Source organism: Urocitellus parryii, chromosome 7, assembly GCF_045843805.1.
Source record: "Urocitellus parryii isolate mUroPar1 chromosome 7, mUroPar1.hap1, whole genome shotgun sequence".
Lineage (NCBI taxonomy): Eukaryota > Metazoa > Chordata > Mammalia > Rodentia > Sciuridae > Urocitellus > Urocitellus parryii.
In genome coordinates this window covers 34,436,795-34,451,629 of record NC_135537.1, presented here as the reverse complement: position 1 = coordinate 34,451,629, position 14,835 = coordinate 34,436,795, and the positions used below count along the sequence as shown (strand labels likewise).

At 40.4% G+C, this 14,835-nt stretch overlaps 1 pseudogene; it reads left to right on the top strand.

Annotated features, from left to right (window-relative positions):
* Positions 1-10,483: 10,483 nt before the first annotated feature.
* On the top strand, positions 10,484-10,895 carry LOC113179697 (small ribosomal subunit protein eS12 pseudogene; annotated as a pseudogene).
* The last annotated feature ends 3,940 nt before the right edge of the window (positions 10,896-14,835 follow it).

The window sequence follows — 14,835 nt, the reverse complement described above, 5'->3', positions numbered from 1 at the left end:
TTTTTAAATTTTTAGTTGTTGATGGATCTTTATTTATTAATTTATATTTGGTGCTGAGAATCAAACCCAGTGCCTCACCCATGCTAGGCAAGCACTCTGCCACTGAGCCACAACCCCAGCCCCATGCTGCTACTTCTTGATTTGTCAGTATTAGATACTCTCTTCTGCCTCCCTGTTACGATAAATGAGAAGCTTGGTTTATCTCACCCTCATCCACGCCCCACATACACACTTCCCCTCTCATCATCTACACAATATGATTATATAACCATTTTTAGTTATATAATAGATTTTTAAAATAGATTTTTTTCAGTCTTTGAAATTCAATTAAGACTCTAAATCTGAGAACAATAGGTAAAAAGAAGCCCCACATTCTAACAGAGATTCTAGACAATCCATGTAGCATTTGCAATGAGATGGCCCCAGAGTGATTTTTCCAGCTCTGGCCACTAACTACCTTCAGTCTATAAAAGAGAAGACCATAACTCAGTGAGACCCTGTCTCTAAATAAAATATAAAAAAGGGCTTGGGCTGTGGTGTAGTGGCAATTGCCCCTGGGTTCAATCCTGGTACAAAAAAAAATAAAAAAGAGAAGGCCAAGAATTAACGGAGGGTTGAAGGGGTGAGTAACAAGGATTGCTTTGGAGAGGGTCGTCTGGGTTATATTTCCCACCCCGCCTCCAATGCTGGCTAGGAGAATGACTCTTCCCACTTGTTCTAGACCAAGTGAACGGGGTTCCAAGAGACTAATGGGTGTTCCTGGAAATTTGGAGGAAGGAAAGGAAGAAAATTCAAAGGCCAGAAGCTGGCCAGAGCAACCTGTCTGGGAGCAGAATAATGATCAAGTTTGAACATTTCCAAGGATGTGGGGAGTGAGGACATGGTTTTCTGTGGATGAGATTGGATTTTGTTTGTTTTGTAACCAGGGATTGAACCTAGGGGTGTTTAACCACTAAACTACATCCCCAGCCCTTTTTATTTTTTTATTTTGAGTTAAGTTCTCACTAAGTTGCTTACAGCCTTGCCAAGTTGTTGAGCCTGGCTTTGAACTTGTGATCCTCCTGCTTCAACCTCCCCAAAATTGCTGGGATTACAGGTGTGCACCACTGCACTCAGCAATTAGATTGGATGCTGTGGAAGAAAGCTGCCCTTGGGTTGCTATCAAAAGTTCCCCACCCAACTGAACCATCTGGAAGGGGGAAAAATGATTCCAACAAAGAGTGAACCACCAGAGGCTATGTGCTGAGGAGACAGTTGTCAATGGTCCAGGTCACTAATCTAAAACACCCCCAGAGATGGGACTGGTCCCTTGAGTCAGCTTTGGACATCTGATACTCCAAGAGGGAACTCAGGGCAAATGACAACTATGCAAATCAAGAGCTTTTCTTCCTCTGATTTCTACCCTTTCCATGTCTGCCTATAAGTGGGGGCAGCACAGTGAGCAAGATAGAACACGTGACTTTGTCCCTATACCTAGAGTCACCAGGTTTAGCAAATGAAAATAACTGGATGGCCAGTTAAATCTAAATGCTTTAAAATATGAGTACATCTCACATATTATTGGAGACATGATTCTACTAGAAGTATTTGTTGTTTTTCACAATTCATATTTAATTAGGAATCTTGAATTTATTTGGAAGCCGTATGTATGCTTCCTGAACATGCAAACTTGAAGCCTGTGTCAGGTCTAAGTTATGATGAGGAAAAGTATAAATTGAATAAAAGCTGGATGTTTTGACATCAAATTAACTCTGGATTACCCTGGGGTGGGGGGAGAGACTATTCGTTAATAACCCAAAAATACTTGGAAAAGCTACAAAAACTATCTGTTATTTCATCAATGAGGCTCAAAAGTAAGGTGACGAGGAGGTTGGCAGCTTCCTTTCCCAAGTCCATTTTGTTCAGTAAGCTAGTTACGTTTAGGGTTTTCATATTACATAAATATTATTTGTTGCTGATCCAAGTTGTGGGTCAGATTGCATTTCTTACACAACTTTTTTTTTTTCCTTTAACAATTGCCTCATTTAAACATTTTTCATTTTTAAAAGCTATTTGTGTTTCTATTTCGGTGAACTGCTGATTCAGGTCCTTGGTTGTTGAGTTAGTTTCTTTTTAATGTGTTTATAGAAGTTTCCTTATATATTCAAAAATTCTTCTATTGGGGAATTGGAAATAACAGATGATAAGTGGATCATTTCTGAAAGTGATATTGAGAAATTTAGATTTCCAAATGGGCCTCATTGTTTATATCTAGTCCAGCTCTGCAAAATGAATGTTCTCAAATCAATAGTTTCCTTAAATATTCCTTTAATGCTTACATGACCATTTCTTGGTTACAACTTTACCAAGGGTGTATATGATTAATATATGGCTTATCAGCATTTTTTTCTTTTTTAAATGTGATAATTCATCCTTGCAACTTATACCTAGGAAATTAACCCTGAAGAAAAATAGCTGAAAAGTCACCTCAGAGATGTGACAGGCAATTTCTCTTGAGTTACTGTTATTATGTAGTAACTGTATAGCTGGAACATGAATCACAAAGATCAAAATCTCAAATCTGTTTCCTCATGCTGTTCATGATCTTAAGATTCTGATTTGATAACAAATTTCATTATACTGTTCAATTTCTCATAAGAATACCAGGACCTTATTCTTTACTTGCTGGTGAGATTTAGTCTCTGAGGTACCTCTGAAGTAACTGGAATAATATAAGGTAAACGTTACATTTAGGCTACTGTCACAGCATATAAATTTCCATTGTAAATGGTTGCAAACCACTTAGCTCATTTTCAAATAAGAACCCCTTCATTCTTGAGGGAAATAAAACATTCCAAAAACAAATATATTAAAACATGAATTCAGAAGTGATTTTAGAGAACAATAAACAGAAAATTGCATTTCAGATGAGCTGTCAATCCAGTCCCACATTTATCAATAATTTCTCAGAAGATTCCAGGATGTGCTCCATTTCTTATTTTTATTTATAAATTCAATTTTGTCGCTGTAATGAGCCAGGCTGATTCTCCTGTTTCACTGTCTAATTTACTTACTTCTTTAGAATAAATGACATGTAGGAAGGGATGAATTCCAGAATCCCATGGCCTTGGAATAAAAAGTCTGTGCATGTCTCACAGAAGCCAGCTCTGTTTAGTCTCAGCAGTATCATCCTCTGCATATGTAATGTCCTGCATTCTTGTTCAGCTTTTATCTCTCTATTCAATGGGAAACTAACTTCTTGGGTAACATTGTCTTAAAAATCAACAAAGAGTTCCTCTCTTTATTCCCCTGCAGCATAACAAGTTCATCTCTGCGGTTTTGTACTTATTTGACAGAGTCGTGATAAGATAAAAATCGATCAGTGTACAAGTTGATCAATCAATAAAATGTAATGCAGAACATCCAAGGCATTGTGGGGAAAGAACATGAATATTTCCTGAGGGACAGTCATATTCCTGATACAAGTTCGGCTCTTCTCACTTGTGTGGTTTTGTTGAACTCCTGTGACAGTTTCCTCAAGGTAGATGATGAGGAATCTGAAAGTCAGAAAGTTGCAGTTACTAGCTGAAGACCTCCGGTTGGCAAAAGTCAAGAGTTTTCCCACTGTGCCTGCCTCACGTTCAATACTTTAGCCACATGGAACTCTAGCAGTTCTTCTTCAGCTGTGTGATATTGTGAAATATAGTGAGCCCTCCGTATCTGCAGATTCAACCAGCCTCAGATAAAAAATAAAAATTAAAAAATTCAGGGCTGGGGATGTAGCTCGGTAGTAGAGCATTTGGCTAGCATACAGTTCCCAGGTTTGATCTCCAGCACTGCAAAAATAAATAAAATAACGGGAATGTGTCAGTCAGGTTTATGTGACTATGACAAAAGTACCCAACAAGACCCACTTAGAGAAGGAAAAGTTTATTTTGGTTTATGGTTTCAGAGATTTAGTCCATGGTGGTCCTACTCCATTGGTTTGGGCCTGAGATGAGGCAGAACACCGTGGTGGAAGGGCAGCAGCTGAGGAAAGCTCCTCACTTCATGACAGAGAGAGGGAGAGGGGCCAAAGGGAAGATGCATCCTTCCAAGGCACATCCCCAATGACCCACCTCTTCCAGCCTCAACCCACCTGCCCACAGTTACCACTTAGTTAATCCATTCAAGCTAGGACTAATGGAATGGACTGATTAGTTTACAGTTCTCACAATCTAATCATTTTGCCTCTCAATATTCCTGCATTAATACACAATTGAGGAGGTACCTGATAGCCAAACCATAATAGGGATATGTGCATAAGTTATATGTAAATGCTGCACCATTTAATTATTTTTGCAATTTTTTTTTTTTTTGAGATGACGTTTTGCTAAGTTGCCCAGGCTGGCCTTAAAGTCCTAAGCTCAAGTGATCCTTCTGCCTCAGCCTCCTAAATAGCCTCCTAAGTGTCACTGTTACCGCTGTTGGCCGGTGACAAGTCCTTGCTTCCCCGATGTTGAAGAATAACACCAAAGAAGCACGCCGAGGCAAGGTCAGAGTAGAGATTAGAAATTTATTAAAGGACAGAAGAAAAGACTTCTCCCGGAGGAAGAAGGGGACCCAGAAGGTGGAATCCGTGGAAGTGCTGTTGTCTCCCCTTTTTATAGTTCTTTCAGTGATGGAATGTAGGTTGGAAGGCCCGAGGGGTGGGACACAGGTGGGCCAAAGAAGTGGTCTGAGCAGGAAGGACTTCATTATCACTCCTTTGTGATGGGCTATCTTCAAATCTGCTGGGGGCTATTCATTAATACTTCTTCCAGGTGGACTTTGGCCTAGGGCCTCTTCAGGACTTCATTAACATTCCATGAGTTGTCCTGTTTTCCCTGAGTCATCCCCAGCATGGCCTCCATCTTAGATTTCACTCGATATTAGACCCGATTTACCTAACCACACTGGCTACCTAACTTTAAATCTGGCTTCATCACCATGCCTGGCCCTATACCATTTTTCCTAAGAATCCTAAGTGTCTGAGGATCTGGGGACTCTTGAGGGTCCTGGAACCAATCCTTCTGGGGATATTGAAGGACCACTGTATATACTTGGTCCTGACATACACATTCTAAAGTCCTTAAAGTATCCAAAGTGATAAATATGTTCTTCCGTACTAATGAGTTGACTGAAGGCTGTCATTCCCTAGGTTGCTTCATGAAGGCAAATTGGACAGTGGGAAGATTAAGGCAGGATTAGTCTGGGGAAGGCAGAGAGGCTAAAGGTTGGGTTAATCACCAATGGCCAATAATGTCATCATCCATGCCTATGTAGTGAAACAGGGTTCTGGGAGCCTCTGGATAGCTAGACTCTTGGCGGTTCCTAGGTGGACACTCTGTCCCCCTAACCCCATATTTTGCCCCATCCATCTCTCCATCTCATTTTCATTGGTACCCTTTCTAATTCCCTTTATAAAAACATATTTTTGGGATTCCTTAAGTTCTGTGAGCCAATCTAGGAAACTAATAATGGAAATTGAGGAAGAGGCTGGGGGACCCTATTTACAGCCTGTGTGTCTGAAGTTCACATAAAACCCCCTAGGATTTGCAATTGGCATCTGAAGGGGTGGTGGGTAGGCCCCTGTATTCTGTGTTGATGACTGAGAGGAGAGGACACTTAGTTTTCTTTCCTGTATCATCAGAGCTGGTAATCATTGTCCAAGTTGGGGCTGGGGATGTGGCTCAAGCCGTAGCGCGCTCGCCTAGCGTGCGTGCGGCCCGGGTTCGATCCTCAGCACCACATACCAACAAAGATGTTGTGTCTGCCAATAACTAAAAAATAAATATTAAAATTCTCTCTCTCTCTCTCTCTCTCTCTCTCTCTCTCACTCTCTTAAAAAAAAAATCATTGTCCAAGCATCTCTGTTTAGTTTGGGACACAAAAATTGAGATAATATAAATAACCTTTGTGCAGGTTTCAGACAGTTGATGAAAATGATGTAGAAATGGTAGAATCATAGGCAAACACTGAGTTAACCAGAAAATAACTAAAAAGGAAGAAATTGGCAAGGCTGAGAACAAGGTCTTCCAGAGAGAAATACTGACAAAAAAAGATTAAGGGAGGCCACTGGGGAAAATGAAGTCCTTCAGCAGAGCTGCCAAATGAGCCACTGGACAGGGTTTTGGGGAAAAGTAGACCACCCCAAAACATAAATTCAGTTGTTGGTTTTTTTTGTTTTTTTTGGTTTTTTTGGTTCTAAAAATTAGAGCAGACTCACAATTACTACCTATATAATAACAATATAGATAATTTTTGCTTTGTGTTATTTTATTTTATTTTTGGCACTGGGGATTGAACTCAGGGCAATGCAGATCCTAAATAGATGCTCTATCACTTAACTACACCCTATAACTTCTTTCTCTTCCTTCCTTCTTTCTTTCTTTCATTCTTCCTTTCTTTTTTTCTTTTTTTTTTTTTTTTAGACAGGATCTCACTATGTTGCCCAAACTAGTCTCAAACTCCTAGGCTCAAGCGATCCCTCCTCCTCTCAGCCTCTAGGGTGGTTAGGACTCCAGCTGTGCACCACTGTACCTGATTTCTATAATTTTTCTTTGTAATTTTCAAGAAAATTCTATTCAGTTTTTCACACGTCTTACATAATTTTTTTGACAAATTATATTTATTAACTTATTTTGGTGGTACCATAGGTTGAACCCAGGGCCTTGTGCATCCTGAGCATGTGCTCTACCACTGAGCTGTGCCAATTCTCTTTATATCTTTTGTGGTGACAGCAGTGACTGGGAGACCACCTGTCCTTTGTCATGCTGTTTCAAGCTTCTGACCTTGTTTACTGGTGTTCCCTCCGTTTGCAGGACTTTCCTCTGTTGTTCTGCAGAAAAACACCTTTTACCTGCTCTCAAATCCCACTATCACCTCTTCCATGAGTTTCAGCTCACCTTTCCAACCTTAGCCATCCTTCTACTGAAGAGATCCCATATCACTTTGGACCTACACCCACAGCTGCTACCCTCTGTATATAATGGTTTGTTGACATGTATCTCAACTTACAGCCTATCACCACCTCCTCAAGAAAAAGCTCATCTCTCATCCACTTGGCATCTGCTGTGCCCAGCCTATCACTTGGTGCAAAGTAACTGCTCAGTGAATATTTGTCCAGTAGATGAATATGCAAACAAGTATACAGTAGTCCCCTTCTTATCCCCAATAGATGCCTAAAACTGCAGCTAGTATCATATCCTATTTATACGTTATTTTTCCTATACATATGTACCTATAATAAAGTTTAATTTAAAAATTAAGTACTACTTATAGTCACATAAGGCACATGATTATATCCTAGCTACTCCAGAGACTGAGGCAGGAAGATTGCAAGTTTGAGGTTAGCCTCTGCAACCTAGCAAGACGCTGTCTCAAAATACAAAATAAAATTTTAAAAGGGTTAAAAATATGAGTTAGTGACAGAACACCCCTGATTCAATCCCTAGTACCCCTGGGCCCTGCAAATAGGAAGAGTATGCTACAGGCATGGTAATGCATGCCTGTAACCCAGCCTCAGTAACTTAGCACACTGTTGTCTAAAAAGGGCTGAGAATGTAGTTCAGGGGTAGGGCACTTGCCTTGTGTATGTGAGGCTCTGGGTTCTATCCCTAGTACTGAAAAAAGAAAAAAGTAGACACAGTAATGGATTAACAGCATCACTAATAATAAAATAGTACAAATTATAACAATATCCTACAATAAAAATTATGTGTACATCTCTCAAAATGTCCTGTAAATTCTTGGCAACTCACACACAATGCTTTTCTTTCCTTATTAAATCAAGACTTTTTACCTTTTCCCCATATTTTTTATTGTTGCATTATAATTATACATCAAGGTGGAATTCATTGTTACATATTCATACATGCAATACATGCACAGGATATAACAAAATAATTTGGCCAATGTCACCCCCAGTATTTCCCTTTTCATTTGTCTCTCCCCCCATCTCCACCCCAATCCTTCTCCTTTGCTCTCCTGATCTCCCATCAATTTTCATAAGATCTGCCTCCCTCCTTTCCCTTTTTCCTCTCTACCTTCCACATGTGAGAGAAAACATGTGACCCTTGAGTTTCTGAGTTTGGCTTATTTCACTTAACATGATGTTCTTAAGTTCCATCCATTTTCCTGCAAATGCCGTAATTTCACTTTTCTTTATGGCTGAATAAAACTCCATTGTGTATATATACCACATTTTTTTTTATCCATTCATCCATTGATGGATACCTAGGCTGTTTCCTTAGTTTGGCTATCCTGTGTTGTGCTGTTATAAACATGGGTATGCTTGTATCACTATAGTATGATGACTTTAGGATAAATTTCAAGGAGTGGTATAGCTGGGACATGGGGCAGTTTCATTCTTAGTGTTGTGAGGAACGTCCATACTGATTTCCATAGTGGTTGTAATAATTTACAGTCCCCCCAACAATGTAAAAGTGAAGAACTTTCCACCTTTTTTTCCTTAAAGGAGGCACTTTAAGCCTTCTCTTTGACATCTCTGAGTTTCCAGCATTACTGCTCTTGTGTTTGGGGCCATTATTAAGCAAAATAAGGGTTCTTGAACACAAGCATCTTAATACCTAGACAATCTATAACCAAGGTGGAGATGGGTATCATACTCGGCATAGATACAAGGGGCAAAGGAATGACTGAGGCTCCAGTTTGGATGGAGCAGAATAGCACTAGATAGTATGCATACAAAATTTAAAAATAATAAAGCAGAAAAGGAATGCTGTTCTCTTTTTATTAAGTCATGATGATATTGTTGGAATGATTATGTGGTTATGTTGAGGAACAACAGTTCCTGTGGTCTTATGCATTCTCATTTACATATTAAATTAAATTATCTTTTAATTTCCGAAAGAAATGGTACATATTCCATTGAGCCTTCCCAATTTCCTACAACTGAAATGACTCATTCAGAGTTCTCAACTTTCACTTTTTTTGGTGATGATGGGATACTAAGGACTGAAACCAGGGACACTTTACCACTGAGCCACTCTCTATCCCTTTTTATTTTTTATTTTGAGACAGGGTCTGGCTAAGTTGCTGAGGCTGGCCTTGAACTCGTGAATCTCCTTTTTCAGCCTTCCAAGTTGCAAGGATTACAGGTGTGCGCCACAGCACCTGGCTCATTCAACATTTTTATAGCTTTCTTATATTTAGCGCCTAATGTCTCCATGCTCTATGTCATGAGCTAGACAGGCAGTGAAAAATGTGACAGATATATTTCCTATCAACACAGAGTTTATTTTAGCGGGAATGGAAAGATGCAGAATGCAGGTTCTGGGAGCCTGATGGAGAAGGACAGTGCCCTCTGGGAGCAGGCTGAAGGAGTCCTTACCAGTAGCAGAGACAGGGCAAGGAAACAATCCTTCAGCAAAGACTAAGGTCAGATTGAACCAGGAGTGTGTATTTTGGGGTGGAGTGGGGATTGTAGACTGGTTTGGGGAGAATCCTAGGGAGAGGAACTGTGAGCAGGGAGAACATGAAGAATGAGAACTTGGGATTCCCCTGGAAGAAGTACACAACACTCTGAAATGGCTCTAATTCTGCAAGCAAATTTACGGGTATCATTATGCCTATATTGTAAAATAAAAGAATTGAATGCCAAAGGAAATAGATTCTTCTGGTCCTATTAGATCAGGATGATCAGAAGGAACAATGTGTCAGCAGGTTTCCTATTAATTCCTTATTTTCAGTATTTGTTCATTTCACACTGATCACATGTCAGATGGTGTAAGAATTCTATTAAGAAACTCATTGAGTGCCCCAAATAGACTGGAGATGTTACATAATAAATGGAAGTTCATGCTCTTTCTATCTTCAGATTTTTGTTCCAGGGGAACTCACATCTTATTGATGGGTATAGTAATTATGAGTAGAATATCAGATTTTGGTTTCCAGTACAGTGTGTTCAAAATATGACATCTCAGAACCCCTAGTAGAATTTATTAACAATGCATGTCCTGTTGGTCTCAGCAGTACAAGCCTGTAATCCCCATGACTCAGGAGGCTGAGGCAGGAAGATTGCAAGTTCAAGGATAGCCTGGGCAACTTAGTGATACCCTGACTCAAAATAAGAATAAAAAAGGGCTGGGGGTGTAGCTCAGTGGTAGAGCATCCCTGTGTGCAAAACAAACAAACCAAAAATCAAAAACAGTGTATACTCATTTTTCCAGCTTTTGCCCAGTCAGGAGGAGGCAAAGACTCAGTTACATTCAAGATTCAGCTCCAGCCAGGCATGGTGGCGCACACCTGTAAGCCCAGTGGCTTGGGAGGCTGAGGCAGGAGGATCCCAAGTTCAAAGCCAGCCTCAGCAAAAGTGAGGCACTAAGCAACTCAGAGAGACCCTTTCTCTAAATAAAATACAAAATAGGGCTGGGGATGTGGCTCAGTGATTGAGTGCCCTTGAGTTCAATGCCTGGTTACCCTTCCCCCCAAAAAGATTCAGCTCTACCTGGAACCCACAGCCATGACGGAGGAAGGCAATGCTGCTGGTGGTGTCAGGACCTTAACACTGCTTTATGAGAGGCTCTGAAAGGCACCTTTCACAATGGCCTCGCACATGGAATCCTCAAAGCTGCCCGTCTTGGACAAGCACCAAGCTCTTCTTTGTGTGCTTGCATCTCATTGTAACAGCCTATGTGTAACAAGCTGGTGAAAGTCCTTTGAGCTGAATACCAAATGAGTCTAATTAAGGTTGATGATGACAAGAAACTATCGGAATGATAGGCGTGGGCAGAGATGGAAAATCTACTAGAGTGGTCAGTTGCAATTGTGTGGTAGTTAAGGACTATGACAGAGAATCCCAGGCTAAGAATGTCATTGAAGAGTACATCAATCAGGGTTATACAAAATGTCATATAAGAGGTAAGGAGGGGTAAGTCAAGAGAATACAAATGGAAGACATGATTTACAGTAGAAGGGGTAGAGAGAGAAAAGGGGAGGGGAGGGGAGGGGAGGGGAGGGGGGATAGTAGACAATAGGACAGACAGCAGAATACATCAGACACTAGAAAGGCAATATGTCAATCAATGGAAGGGTAACTGATGTGATACAGCAATGTGTATACGGGGTAAAAGCGGGAGTTCATAACCCACTTGAATCAAACCGTGTAATATGATGTATTAAGAACTATGTAATGTTATGAACGACCAATAAAAAAAAAAAAACCTTTATTTCATTTATTTATTTTTATGTGGTGCTGAAGATTGAACCCAGGGCCTCACATTATAAACTCTTAATTTATAATGTCCAAATGTATTGGACATTAAAACATTATTTTTTAAAATATTAAAATCACCTTATTCCCAAGTGACTTGGGAAACATTTGCACTTTCCCGCACCCACACCCACTCCCACCAGTCTGAAGAGTGCATCTTGTTCTCTTTAACCTTGATTCATTCTTTAAAACACTTCTGAGGTCCTTTCTTTCTTATCTGTGGGCATTTTGCTTGAACTCCAGGCTTTGGTGGTGGAGAAACGTCAAACCGTATCCTAACATTTGTAGAGTCTGTGAAGTTCTGGTATAAGCACAAATTTTAAATAAGCCCCAATGATCTTTTAGGTTGTCATAAGTATAAACCATTTGAAAGTCCCCTCCAATCCTGTTCCTGTTTTCAATCTTTTCATTGTTTTTCCATGATTTTTCCCTTGTGAGAATCATAATGAGAAGATAATGTAGAACTGACTATATAAGGCAATTAACTTTTTCTAGGTAATTGCACAAGTGTCTGAAAATTCTTGATTTTGATAAATTGATAAAATTCAATCTCTTTTGGGGGGGGGACAGAGATAGAGGTACAAATGGAGAGAAAGAAAAAAACTGAATCAAGAATTAAGAGTTTAGGGGGCTGGGGTTGTGGCTCAGTTGTAGAGCACTTGCCTAGAACGTGTGAAGCCCTGGGTTCAATCTTCAGCAACACATAAAAATAAATAAATAAAATAAAGGTATTGTGTCCAACTAAAAAATAAATATTAAAAAAATTAAGTGGCTGTATAACCAATATGATTCTGCAACCTGTACACTTGGAAAAATGAGAAATTGTACCCTATTTGATTCAAATGAATGATATGTCAAGATCATTTATTGTTATGAGCAACTAATAAAAAAAGAATTAAGAGGTTAGTAAAAAAAAAAAAAAAAAAAAAAGAGTACATCAAGCTGGGAGCAGTGGCGCACATGGGTAATCCCAGTGGTTTGGGAGGCTGAGACTGGAGGATCTTGAGTCTGAGAACAGCCTCAGCAATTTAGCAAGATCCTTGGCAATTTAGTGAGACCCTGCTGCAAAATAAAAAACAAAAAGTGCCCCTGGACTTAATCCCCAGGGCCCAACCAAAGTAGCATACATCAAATGCAGGAAATGACCAAATTACAAATTTGATTCTCTTAAAAAAAAAAAAAAAAAGGTACATCCCCAAGTTCACCATGGGACTGATGAGAATCTCACAAGGGGGCCTATTGGACTAACAACTCCTCTGGGGAATTTTACTGGCACCAAAGTTTGAGAATCTCTACTCTCTCCAGTGGTGGCCAAAGTGCTTCACAGCAGCCTGGAGCCAAGCAGGTGACTCAAGAATTTCCTGGAGTTTTGGTTTTGAATATAATTATTAAGTAAATTGTATACTTTATTTGGATTTCACGAGTTCTTCCACTAATATCTTTTTCCTTTCCAGGATCCCACCCAGAATACTGCATTACATTTGATCATCATATCTTTTTGGTTTCCTCTGGTCTGGGATAGTCTCCTAGTGTTTCTTTGCTTGACAGTTTGACCTTGATAGTTTTAGAGAGTCCTTGTCAGATGTCTTGTTGAATGTTCCTCTATTTAGATTCATCAGGCATTTTTCTCATTGTTAGACTGGGGTTATGATCAGGGGAAGAATAGTACAGAAAAGTACACACTATTGCTGGGTGCAGTGGCCCACACCTGTAATCCCAGCATAGAGGGAGGTTAAGGCAGGAGGATCCAAGTTCAAGGCCAGCCTCTGCCATTTATCAAGACCCTAAGCAACTTAGTGAGATCCTGTCTCAAAACAACAACAAAAGGAAACTAAAAGGGCTGTGGATGTAGCTCATAACAAAGCACCTTTGGGTTCAATCCCCAGGATACCCCTCACCCCAAATACTATCAACATGACTTATCACATGAGGCTTGTTATGCTCAAATTCGGGACCCCCAAAAGACCACCAGAGACCAAGATCGATGTAAACAGCAAAGAGGTGTTTATTGTGAGCTAGCTCGGTCCTCCACGCACACACAGCAACTGGAGACACTGAGAGGCCCCGAGCCCAGGGTTTGCAGCAGTTTTATACATTCTTTGGAGAAGGCAGGGACCCCCACATACATCATAGCATCTCCTAGCAAATCATCACACACCGCAGGAAAATCAAATAACAACTCTAAAACATGATTAGCACATTCACTGGCAGGAACAAGTTGGGGAGGGGTGATTGGTTATTACAAAAGGGGTATTCATTTGAACGGATTGGTTTAAGCCAAGAGGGGTGTTCATGCTGAACTACATGGTTTCTCAACATGTTATCAACCACCATAAACTACTGGGAGGGTCATCTGGCATCCCAGGTATTTCCCTGTCTCATGCTGATTGGTGGCTGCTAGGGGGCTGCTATGGATCCCCACCTAGCCTGACTGAGTCAGGAACACCTGGCCCAACAGATCTCTCCTGTTATTTGTAGATAAACCACTTAGCAGGGTGGGGATGTGCCTAGGAGTGCTCTGTGGGTCTTTCCAAGGACAAAGGTGATGTCCCTTCCTTGGACAGGCTTTGCTCTGAGGTAGAGGCTGGTTTTGCAGCTAACCTTGATCGCCAATCTTCCTAATCATTTCTCACTCCCTCTCCTTCCCCAACAATAAGCAAGTCAAGAAGAAAAAACCACCGTCAAAGGGGAGGTGGGAATTAAGCCTTCCTGGAGGAGACATCTACATAAATCATTTCTAATTTTTAGAATTCTTCTGTAAGAAAGATGTGTCTCTCCTCCCTTTATTTATTTTTTCAATCATTTGTATATACCAATGTGGATTCATGAATATTTACTTTATACTCTGCATTGTAATCTAATACCATGTTATTTATTGCTCCAATATTCCAGTGTTGGCCTTTGGAAGCTCTTTTATGGTTTTTGAGGTTTTTTGTGGTACTAGGGATTGAATGAACCCAGGGGTGTTCTGCCTCTGAGCTGCATTTTCAGCTTTTTGAAAAAATTTTGTTTTGAGACAGGATCCCATTAATTGCCCAGGCTGTCCTCAAATTCTTGGTGTTCCTGGCCAGCCTCTAGAGTAGCTGGAATTTCAGGCATGCAACACTGTCCCTAGCTTGGAAGCTCTTCTAACTTGGCTCCTGTGTCCCTGTGACATGTCCCCATCTTTTTTTTTTTTTTTTTAACATAAATTCCTGGCTGGGTATGATGCCACAGGCTTATAATGCCAGCTACTTCAGAGGCTGAGACATGAGGATTGTAAGTTTGAGGCCAGCCTCAGGAACTTAACTAGACCTTGTCTGAAAATTAAAAAAACAAAAAAAACAGAAAGGGCTGGGAATGTAACTCAGTGGTAGAGGACCTGGATTCCATCCCCCGGTACTGCCACTGAACTGCATTCCAAGCCCAAACCCACTCCTTACTGATAAACATTTGGATTGTTCTGGGTTTTGGCATTCTAAGCAACAGCTGCTGCAAACTTCTTATTCAAATGTCTTCTCTGCCCCACCTCCGGCCCCACCCTGTATTGAGGATTGAGTCTAGGGGTACTCTATCACTGAACTACATCCCCAGACCCTTTTTATTTTTAATTAGAGACAGGG